This window comes from Papaver somniferum, chromosome 7, assembly GCF_003573695.1.
Source record: "Papaver somniferum cultivar HN1 chromosome 7, ASM357369v1, whole genome shotgun sequence".
Classification (NCBI taxonomy): domain Eukaryota; kingdom Viridiplantae; phylum Streptophyta; class Magnoliopsida; order Ranunculales; family Papaveraceae; genus Papaver; species Papaver somniferum.
The window spans coordinates 258,545,958-258,558,413 of NC_039364.1; the positions used below are offsets into that span (position 1 = coordinate 258,545,958).

The window sequence follows — 12,456 nt, forward strand, 5'->3', positions numbered from 1 at the left end:
TAAGAATAATACCTTTTCTAGGTATATTTCTTTATCTAGGAATAATTCCTTTTATAGAAAGAATTCCTTGTCTAGGTATATTTCCTTATCTAGGAATATTACATTGTCTAGAAAATATTCCCTTTCTAGGTATATTTCCTTATCTAGGAATATTACCTTGTGTAGGAATATTCCTTATCTAAGAATACTGCCTAATAATCGGTATTCCTTCCTTTAATTCTTATAGACTACTACTTTAGATTTACTTTAGCTTTGTTCATCGTGGAAATGGTTTTCGCTAGATCCAGCAGACAAAATAGGTTTGTCACGACTAACAATAGTTTGGGTAAAATTTTGGTAGTTGGGTAAATGTCTTGTTTGTCCACGCTTACTGATTCAAGGTGCAAGGGATTAAAAAATATCCATATATTGTACAAAATATGAAATACGCAACAATTCGAAAACAGTTAATAGGTTAATTAAAATGAACGATGTTATTTTTCTTTTCCCTTTTTGTTTTTTTTTGTTTTGTTTTTTTATTGTTGTTTTTTTGTGATCGAGGAAAATTCTAAATTTGTGAGCGAAAACTCCAAGCCTAAATTTTCGTTCGTTCAACTTATGTCACTGTAAAAAAATCCGCGTCGTTACAATAATTGAAAAGATTTTACAGAATAATCGAGATATATAAATCATTAACTTATTCACGTGCAATCCATTTCTGGTAATAAGAAAAAACCCTCTTATTGAATAATAGACCAACCATTATCATAAAATTTAGAAAGGAAAAGCCTCATTTTTTTTAGGAAGGAGGGACAATACGCTTAATTATTGACATTTATCATTATAACCAGGACCTCCATAATAAAAACCATAACCATTTGTACTATAATGGTCACTGTCAATTTCCAAATCATAGCAGTTTGGATTTGTAACTTCTTTCACAAGATTTTCAGGTGTATTTATTATGTTATTTTCATCAAATACTTGAACCCAATTAAAATAACTCGATGTATTCAAACCACATTCAGAAGGGAAATGCCCGCTACCCATTTGAGTCAAAGTGTGTCGTCCTTTATTATTATTAATAATAACTTCTCCCCCCCCCATTGTACTGATGTTACTGTTTTTGATAATTCCTTACAGAGAGAGCTAGGATAATAACCGACAGAAAGACCTTGCATTAGTACCCACCAATGTCCAGTACTTCGGTCCTGCCAAGTTATTCGATGTTTATTTTTGGATCTAAGTTGATAATGGATCTAAAGATTTGGTCACATATACTCACATACCTTTAGAATACCGAAGGTGGCATCTTTTTGGTCTCCATTGAAAGTGGACACCTCTGTGAAATTGCAACCAAGAGAGAAATCCGACGATGTCTGCACGAAACCATCGCAAAGGAGGTTGAAGAAACCCGACCTCGTGTATCCGTCCGTCTATGCCAGAAAAAATAGTTAAGTACTTCGATCTTTTTAAATAAACAATACTAAACAATAACAGACTTCCTTCCAAGACATCCTCATCACCATGCCATTCATATAAACACAAATAATGATACTTACTGTCCAGTGTGCGAAAAGTCTTGGCTGGTCGTCACCATATATGTCTTGGGACACCTAATTAAACCAGATCTGAAAATTACATTGTGCCCCAAATTTTTTTTTATAAATTCATTTACACATAAATTTAGATGAATATCTTACATGCCATCCAACTTCAATAGTATTGAGATCTTGGTATTCACCAGATGCAATCCAAATTTGAGATGTACTCATTTCATTTGTTTCAGTAAATGGTTTCCAAAGATTTATCTATGCTCTTGCTCCAAGAAAATTACCTCACGCCTCAATTATAGCGTACTGTAAAAACACATATCTTAATCACTAAATCAATATATTTACACGTACAAAAAATAAATTGATAATAACAATGATATGTGTTTATATATACCTCGCGGGTCGTATTGTTATTTATAATGTTGTTTGATCGTGATGTAGGTGATAATCTTGGATAATAATGTTTACGCAAAAATGTGGGGTTGTAATATTTTCCTTTCCTCCGGATAGGGATAGTTCCTTCTGGACATGATCCATACTTATGCCAAGTTTGTGCAAGTTGAAACGTCCCCAAATTACTTGATTTCATTCCTTTTGGGTAAAAACTTGGTCTCAGCTGTTTCATACCAATAAAAGTTAAGTAATTTCTATCTATATATATTATAAGAAAAAGTATGTAAGCATATGTGCTAAACCTGTATCGTATGATTATAAAGCAAAAGATGGTTAAGACTAGGTTGTCTGTGAATATCATAACAATCAATGATCTCTGTTTTTTCAACCTGGAAAAATATAAATCAACGAGATAAGTACGTTTGAATACATCAAGAATCACGATATCAAACATATGTAAATAAAAATATTACTTCACCTTGATGGTTTTGATTATAGCGTCGTTTACCGCTTTCGTAGTCATTCTTCCTTTAACAAATCCTTCATTAAAAAATACTGTCAATATGAGAATCCAACATGTTAATCGGGTAATTTGCAACATTATCAATTTACTGAATATACGAATTCGATATGGCTGATGGAGAAGATTGATCATAAGATGTTTGATCACATTCAATTATATAATACTATATGACTTCCATTCCATTTGGGTATGATTTATATTTTTATAAAATATCTTATTCATTTATAAATGTCAATAAAATCATATCTCAGTATAAATGCAAAAACATGTTTGTTGTCCTGTATGTTATTTTATTAATTTTTACAAAAACAAAAAAGAAAAACATGAAGTTGGTGAAAATGCCCTCATAATCTTTTCTTTATTATCTCAGCATATATGTTTCCTTTTCCGAATAAATTTTGGGGATTTGTTTTTGGAAATTAGTTATTTTTATCCCAAATTTATGGGCCGATATACATTCGTGACCCGTTTTTTCAAAACTTATAAAACTGTCCCTGCCGTTTAAAGTTATCGTTCAAAGGTGGTTGAGAAGTGGGGACTAGCTGAGGTGTCAGTTGAAGGTACGGGTGTTGTGCGGGTGTTAATATCTGTAAACAACTTGAAAGGGTGTTGACCCTTTCTCTTTTCGTCAGCTGGTTTTAGATAAAATCTGGAATCTCAAGAATCCCTCCTCGATTTCCGTTCCACTTCTGAAGGGTGGGTTTCAAGCTTAAATTCAGATCGATTTTCTGGCAAGTTTCTTTCAAATTCAATTTGATGAATTCACATACAGTTAATTTTATGAATTCACCAACTCACAGTCTGTGTAAGTTTTTTGTTCATTGATGTTTGTCATTCAACTCTATGCAATAGTTACCTGCAATCTGTGATTTGGAAGTTTATTAGTTATGACTGTTGGCAGTGCTGATTACATTAGTTAAAGATTGATGGTCCGGGTCTCACACTTCAACTATTAGAAATGAATGCATCCAAAATGTTCAGACAATGTGTTACTTGTGCTTAATTTATATTTTCAGCATTGTTTTACTGAACCCTTTTTTAGTATAAGTTTTTCCGAATTGTTATTGTTAATACAATCTTTGGGTGGGTGTCTCTTGTGTAGTTTTTTGTTGCTTTTATCCCAATAAGACAATATATTCTGCCATAGTATGTTTGTGAGTATATTAACTTTTCCAATTACCTTACTGAATATTTACACTTGTTATTTTTGCAGTCATGTACTTATATGTCTTCATTTATACATTTGTAGGAAGATAAGTACCAAGCCTCTATGCGTGAACGGAGAAGAAACCCGTCTCACAAAAGAAGCTTATTATTGTTCTCTCTAATATCACACACTCTATTCATATTTGAAGGATGGCGTTGCAGAACATATGTGCTGGTAACGACAATGATGCGTTTTACAGGTACAAGATGCCAAGGATGTAAACGAAGATTGAAGGTCGTGGAAATGGCAAGGACTAATGTGGTAAACATGGTTGACATAGCAAAAGCATTGGCCAGGCCTGCGTCATACACCACCAAATATTTTGGTTATGAGCTCGGTGAACAGTCCAAATTTGATGAAAAAACTGGAGTTGCTCTTGTGAATGGTGCCCATGACACTGCTAAGCTTGCTGGTTTGCTTGAAAACTTCATTAAGAAGTTTGCCAGTGTTATGGATGCGGGAAGCCGGGAACCCTGAGACTGAGATTATCATCACCAAAACCAAGATGATCCAACTGAAATGTGCTGCCTGTGGTTTTGTTTCTGACGTTGACATAAGGGACAAGCTCACAGCTTTCATAATGAAGAATCCTCCTGTGCAGAAGAAGGGAGGAAAAGATGTGTACAAGGCAATGTGGAGGGCTGAGAAAGAAAGACTAAAAGAAGGCTAGGCTGCTGATGACAATGCTGCACATGAGGAGGAAGAGGAGGATGTTCAGTGGGTTACTGATACATCATTGGAAGCAGCTCGAAAACGTATACAAGAACAATTGAGTTCTGTCAGGGCTGTTATGCTTACCACAGTGGAGGCTAAAAAGGAAAAGCCTAAACCTGTTGCAAAGAAAGCTGCAGCTCCTACTAATGGTTCAGATGCTGCTGCTGCTGCCAATGATGAACCTAAAGCAAAATCTTCCACTGTAACTCAAAATGGCAAGTCAGCTAATGGCATTGGTGCTCACAAACAACTAGTTGAGAAGATCAAGGGAATCCAAAGGGTTGCAGTGTTGGAAAGTTGAAATCCTTTTTAGGATCTCTGAATGGGAGTTCTAATTCCCTATAGGATGTCATGAACGCCCTTATTGACGCACTTTTTGGAGGTGTTGTAAACAATGGGTTTTCCAAGGAAGTGACGACGAAGAAGAACTACCTTGCTGCTGCAACTCATGATAATGAAGGGCTGCAGATTCTTCTTCTGCGAGCTATTGATGCTTTCTGCAAAAAGTCTGGCCCTGAGGTTGTGAAGGAGGTAGCATTAGTTCTGAAAAGACTCTATGATGAATATGTGTTGGAGGAAGAGTATATTGTTCAGTGGTTTAATGAAGGCACTGCTGCTAGTGGTAGACAGATATGGAAGAATGTCAAGCCCTTCATTGTGTGGTTGCAGTATGTAAAATGTCTAAAATCAAAGTTACTGGATGTGTTTGTTTGGAAACAGAAAATCATTCTTAAACAAATGTGTTCCCGTGATGCTCGACTCTTCCTTCCCGAGTTATTATTTTATTATGCTTCATACTGAATAACCGTGTACCATATTATCCTGTCGAAGAAGCATATCTTGTATTATGAAATTGTCTTTTGTCATACTGTAATCCCAGTAGTTGAGGTGCTTTTCAAAGAAGCTACTCTGAATTTAGAGGTAGTTTTAACTGGTGTACTACGATAATCTGACAGACATCAAGACAAATGTCATCGGCACATTGAATATCCTGGGACTTGCCAAGCGTGTTGGAGCAAGGTCAGAGGAATTACTCACTTGTGGCTATTACTTTGTTTCTGTCATCTTAGTCATTCCTTACAGTTTGTGTATTTTGAACAGGATTTTACTCACATTAACTTCTGAGGTGTATCGAGACCCACTTGTGCATCCCCAAACTGAGGATTACTGGGGCAATGTAAACCCTATTGGTATGTTCACTTTTCATATGTCTCTATTTCTTTGGTTTTAAATTTCGTGTGGTGTTCCGGCAGAGATGCATAGTCTTGCTAGTTATTCATATGAATGACACTATCCCTTAAAACAAAATTATCATATGAATGGTATTTCACTGATTTTAGTTGTCACATCTTTGATTTCAAGCTTGCCCTGTATTATGATTACATGATGATACCAGAAACTTGCTGTTTGGACAATTTGTTTAGCTAGAACACATGTCTTTGCAAAAACCAAGCTGTAATTTACTAATCTTAATGGTTTCTTTTGCTGCCCTTGCAAACCTTGTGTTTGCACTGCCTTTCGTGTTTTTAAATTTGGGTTGTACATCACGTGTTTGGTAAGATACTCCATACGTAATTTGCTTTCATTGATTGGTAGAGTAGAATGGGTTTGTTTGTTAGTGGATGCACACAAAGCTTTAGTCTGATATTATGTCTTGTATTTCAGGTGTCAGGAGTTGCTATGATGAGGGAAAATGTGTAGCTGAAACTTTCATGTTTTATTATCACAGGAAGCACGGCATAGGTGTTGTACAGGATGTACCTGCAACTTTAGTACAAATATTACTCATATTATTGCTCTTCCTCACTCTCTTGATAATTTTGTTCTGTCGCAGAAATCGGCATTGCTAGGATCTTCAATACCTATGGACCTCGCATGAATATTGATGAATGGAGGTGTGATCAGCAATTTCATTGCTTAAGCACTAAGGTAACTTCACAATTTTGTTTCACAGTTTGTTCAGTATGCTTTTATCTTACAATCGACTGTGAGCTGGAGCCGTAACTCTGTCCAGTTATTCCAGTTTCAGTATACAAGAACAACTCTAGGTTGATGCACTAAGTTGTTGTTTTTCCCGAATTGATCGAATTCTATAGTTCTGCAGTAAATCTGAAGCTGTTGTTTTTTGCAGAGGTGAAGCGTTACTGTTCAAGCTCCAGGAACACAAACCAGAAGTTTCTGTTATGTTTCTGACATGGTATGCCCGAATCTATATTCTCAGTGTCAAGTCCCCGTGCTGTTTCTGAAGTAGTTATTTGGACTGCCTAATCATTGATCTCTCTCTATACTTTTTTGCAGGTTGATGGCCTTATTCGCCTGATGGAAGGAGAAAACACTGGACCAATAAACATTGGGAACCCAGGTGTGTCCATAAGCTACCACTTACTTGACTGCTATACTTTCTGTTTGCTAGTTTGTGTGTATCATCTCTTTCTCTGCTTCTAATTTGAGGAATTCAAAAAATGCAGGTTTCGCTATGTGGCAGATTTGGAGAATGAGATGTGATGTTGTGTTTCACAGTAAGCATGTCAAAATTGATGCTGAAGTCAGCCAAATAACACAATCTGGAATGGACTGGTTGACTGTACGAGGCAATGCTAGAGGCAATTTATTAGTGATTGTCGCAATTTATTTAGTACTTCTGATAGTTGGGTTCGGAAGGAAGGTTCTACAGAAACTAATGAAGCAGTTGATCTTCTGGCAAAGGATGCTGGACACAGCCAGAATATTGTAGTTTGGTCGCAAGATTTGCCTAATTGGCTTCGGTCTCTAGTTAGAGATAAACTTGATGTAACTTAATAATTTTATAATCCATATTTTCCTTCGTTACTAGAAAAAAGAAAAAGAACAAAATCGCCATGCATACTGCCGGAGCAATATGACACAAAATTCTAACTGAAGTCAAATGCGTTCGTCGGCTGGATTGCATATAACAATTTTTTAAAAAAACGTGGTTCTTCAACTGACTCGCTCACCAGGCTGAGTTGGAACTGGGGCACATCTTCCACTGTCAAGAGTGGGAGGTGCTCGTTGCTTTGTGAAACCATCCTGACGCGGTGCCCTCCACTATTGTTGATCACACAGCCCAAGCCTACGTCTGGACAATGCGACCAACTCCCGACTTGGAGCGGGCGAGTCAACATATTGTGCACACCAGCGCCTACCGAGTGAAACCCGACCAGCGTTCAACCATCTTAATGTCCCCACTTGGGTTATAAGCTCGCGTGACCGAGCTCGACGTTTGTGTGGGCAAAATACCCGACGGCCACGTGTCAACATCCAAGGGATGTTGCCACACAACCAACGGGCAACTTTTAAGGAGCTAACTCAGCCAAACTCACGGCATATCATGCTACAACCACTATCATCTGGCAACAATAAGCCGTCAACAGGACCCACGAGAAACTCTTCTCAAAAATTGGATACTGATCGGATTATAGACGCTGCGTCCACAGGCGCTTTACTATCCTTATTGGACAGTTACTCGGGTTATAACCCTTGCATTAGAAAGCTTAAACCGCAGAACCATCTTCAGTCTAAAACTTTCCTCAAACAAAGATGTCCACCTCAGTCAGGCACAACATGCAGAAGACGAGAGAACACCCTCTCCAAAGTCCTCGGCGATGCATTAAGTCCTTGGCCATCCATCAAGAAGGCACAAATGTTACTAAGCCCAATTAGGCTACTAAGGAAGCTTACCTCACAAAGTAGGCCGGAAGCAAAGCCCAAAATGTTGCTTCAAGCTAATGAGAAGCATTAACGCACTTATAGCTTATCTCTCACTAAGAAAAATATACAACATATGAAGGTTGATATCTAGAAGTTAGGGCTTCGAGCCATTACTTGTAAGCAGGTCATGCGACCTCCCTCGAAATGTACTAAGGGCTCACACCCTCTTTTGAAATTAATTAAACTACTCCTTTTGTGTATTGCTTGTTTACGTTATGTAGATTTAAATTCTTATCATCGCATATGTTTACTTTTCCTTTCTGATTTATGTATGCATGTAGGTTAGTTGCATCATACTTGCACTTCCAACAAACACAAAAATACACTCAACAACTATAGAACGGTGCTGGCCACACCTCCCATTATACAACAAAATAGCGCGGGTAACATCACCCCAAGTTACCTTACACGACCAACAGACCTAAGGTAACATCGTCCCGATCACGATATCGGACGATGTCCTGATATGACATGAGATACCCAGATTTGACAACCCTATCTTACGCCGCTGTAAGAATTGATCAACCAAGGTATCACCCTTGACAATATTCTACGACAGCAAACTCAAGGAACAAGTGCTCCTACAATTGGTACTAAACAAAACATACAAGGCTAAACGAAAGTTGCTACAATCCTAGTCTAACACCATAAGATATAGCATGTCCAATTAAGGAATTGATCACTCCTTGGATATGTTACCCGAGGTTGGACCAACAATGTACAATCGAAACTCTTTCACAGCCAAATCATGATAAAAATATCATACGATTAAAACGACAGCAATCGCCAAACGACACTGTCAAAAGCAATTAGTAACAATGTTAAAAATGCCTTCCACATACGAGGACTTACAGCAAAATAACAACAAAGTCATGCCTCCCACAACTGAGGACTTTCCAATAAAGACAAAAATGTTTCCACAAAGGTGCATAGAAATCTACAGACTTATGTTCAACATGAGAAACTAATAGAAAGAGGCTAAAATAAGCAGATATCGCTTGCACAAAGCGATGGGAAAGCTCAAGTCTGTTCACCATCAGGAGCCCCTTGATCGTCGCCCCCTTCATCCTAGGCGTCAGTAAATTTCTGCACAGGCTCGGACACGGCAACCAGTGGAGGGACCATGATGTTCGCAGCAGCAGCGGTGGCGACTGTTGACGCTCTCGAATGACAACAGATTTACAAGATTTTGTCATCAGAACCTTATACTCCGCATGAAGGTTATTCAACTTCTCATCCTTCTACGCTTGAGCAGCAGCTAATTCTTCCTCATGACTGCTCACCAACTCATTAAGCTCCTGATCAAGGCCCCGCCTAGCCACCCTCTCTTCCTCCAATTGACGCTCCAACTCATCCTTTTGCTTACAAACCTCTGTAAGAACAAAGCAAAAAGATTAACTCATGCGAAGTATCATGGCGAAACAATACACAAACTGATGCATAAGTGACCTTCATTTTCAAGCAAAACGTCGGCTAAATTCTGTTCTAATCGAATCTTTTCGGCATCTAGAGCACTAAGTCGAGCATCTACAGGAGTTACGACCATATCACCATGAGGACAAGATAGCATATGCCTATCTCGCTCCCTCTCCAGGGAAACATAATCCCGCTTAATCCTTCTCAGTGCTTCCCTATCACCTTCAGCCTGTGCTATGATGGGCATATGATTGCATTGCCAATTAATAAGCCCATCTTTCTGCGATGGAAGCACCTTGATCTCATCTGAACGCTCCACAACTGTTCTCTTAGATTTCTTAAGCAAGTTCCGTAACTCCAAAGTGCGTTTCCGATGCACCTCAACATCCTCATGCAACATCACATTCTCTTGCTCTAAGGAGTCAATCTTAAACTGGCACGCGCTGACATCGAGTCTAAGATCACTGCGCTCTCTAGCATGTCTATGACCAACATTATCTAACTGCTCCTCCAATTGTTTGACCATAACTACCAATACAGGGACTATTTCAGAAGTCTCATCCCCATCAAGAAGGTGCAATATTAAGGATATATAACAGATGAAATACCTTCTAACTCCTTCTTATCCTGACGAAAATCCAATGCTTCATCCTTCGCCAATGCCAATGCAGTACGAAGTAGTTGAACCTCTTGCTCAGCAGCTTTGGCCTTCCTCATAGCAACACGAGACTCGTCTAGCATATCGATCCTCAATTTTTTGCCCTAAAAATACAACAATACAAGTCAAGACTGGGACAGAAAAAAAAAACACAGAAACAACAACAAATCATACAATGATGAAAAACTGAAACAAGTTAAACACCGCATACCGATAGCACCATCTGTTGCCGTGCATACCTATCCAAAGACGTCAGGACGCGGGATTGCTCTTCGTCTCTCATCTGAGCATACCTATCCGAGCATATTATCTTCATCGACTCGGATCCGCCACTATACCAGGGCGTAGAAGAAGAGGCACCAGACGGACCCACTGGAGCAGAAGGAAAACCACTAGCAAAGTTGATTGGTACACTTGGGGTACTACCACCAACACTCAGAGTCATAATAAGACCATCACCTACCTCGTCACCAACACCTGCACCCCTGTTAACAATATCCCTCGCCTGGGGAAGAGTTATCTCCGATCCAAAGGTAGCACCAGGATCGGAAGGATCATCCAACAGAGTTTGATCAAGGTCCTCAAAGAATGAATCGGAGACATCCAACATTTCATTCTCACCAAACAAAGCATCCACATCCACTTCCATGGCATGTTCAATAGCAGCAGCAGGAGCATTCGATGACCCAGCACCATCAGTTAATCTTCTCCTCTACCAAACAACACAAATACATTGGCTTCTAAGGAAAAAAACAAGGGCAAGGTATATATGTATACGTCAAAAAATCAGGACAAGTATTTTTTACCTTAGCATCATCACTAGCTCGAGATGACTGAGACAAACGCCTACGAGGAATAACCCACTTGAGCTCCCAGGGCTTATAGGCAGGCAGATGGGCGTGCATCCCAGGAATACAAGGAAGAACATTACCAATATCATCCCAACCATAAATATAAGGGCCTATAATCCGGATAGGAGCAACTGGCCACTTGGGATCGTGAGTCTTACGAATAGTACGCTGAGTAGCAACAGGAGGATCCAAATCGGACAGATACAGAGAATCTTGAGCGCTCTTCCGAGACCTAGAAATCCCAACTCCAAAACCATCATAAGTATAGGATTGGTGACACCAGTAGTTCTCCACAAAATTATCATAGGTATATAAATCCTTCTGAGCGGGAGAAAATCGATTCAACTCGTGCTGAGTAACCTTGCCTTGACTTTGGCGATTACGCTCTCGGGCGATCCGATAGAAATTACCATTGGGATGATATATGTCTCGTTGGGGATCAAGCTTACATAATATCTCGTACTGGAAGGGATTCAACGGATAGTATAGAGGAAGACGAAGGCCGGCGTCAAGATGACCCACTGAAACTATGGTATCATTAGGACAACAGGGTTCCTCTCGAAGAGATCCTTGGAAATAACACCAAACTGCCACTCAGGAGTGGCAAAAGAGATTTCGAATCGCTGGAGACGATGCCTGACCCTCGCCGATTCCAAAAACGCCTCATCAGACAGGCCGGAGAAACCCTCAGAACTGAGGTTTCTCATCAGAGCTTTTCCAGGACTGTAATAACCACATAACCCAAAAAAAGGGAAGGGAGCAATGACAAGAATCATTGATACTAACAAAACCGAATGATTACAAACAAAAAGAGATCGATGATAATCATCAGAGAGAACAAAAGGAAAAGTAAAGAGAAAGAAAAGGGACCATACCGTCTTGAGGAGCGAGATGGGGAGTTCCCCCCAGAAATTATAAATCTCTTTATAGGAGAAAATAAGTTAAGAAGAAAGAGCAAGAGACATAGGAGAGAAAGAATGAAAAAAATTCTGAACTCTGAAAAGAGATATTAAAGACGACATTCTCTCATCCCAATAGATTTTATAAGAAACCAAAGGACCACCAACCGGCGCCTCAAGTCCAACGGGTAAAAGCGCATTAAAGATGTAGATGTGGCGTAAACCAGGGACGTGGCGGAAAAGTTGCGACGGTTACATAGTTTTCTTCCCATCATGCCTTCGGAAAGTTGCAAAGAAAAGGAGCAAAATATGTGGGTAAAATACCCGACGACCACGTGTCAACATCCCAAGGGATGAATATATGATGAGATGATGAGGTTGGAGCACCGAATCATTCGTTGAGATAAGGATTTGTCTCAGTCGAGGCAACTGCACAAGCGCCACATGAATGACGCGTGTGTAAAAAGGTCTAATCTGCTCAGACAGTCAATTCTAAAAAGCAAGACTGCATTTAATGAAGGATAAGAACAA

The 12,456-nt window shown here is 39.2% G+C and overlaps 1 pseudogene; it reads left to right on the forward strand.

Annotated features, from left to right (window-relative positions):
• The first annotated feature begins 3,080 nt into the window (after positions 1-3,080).
• LOC113300209 lies at positions 3,081-7,225 on the forward strand (annotated as a pseudogene).
• The last annotated feature ends 5,231 nt before the right edge of the window (positions 7,226-12,456 follow it).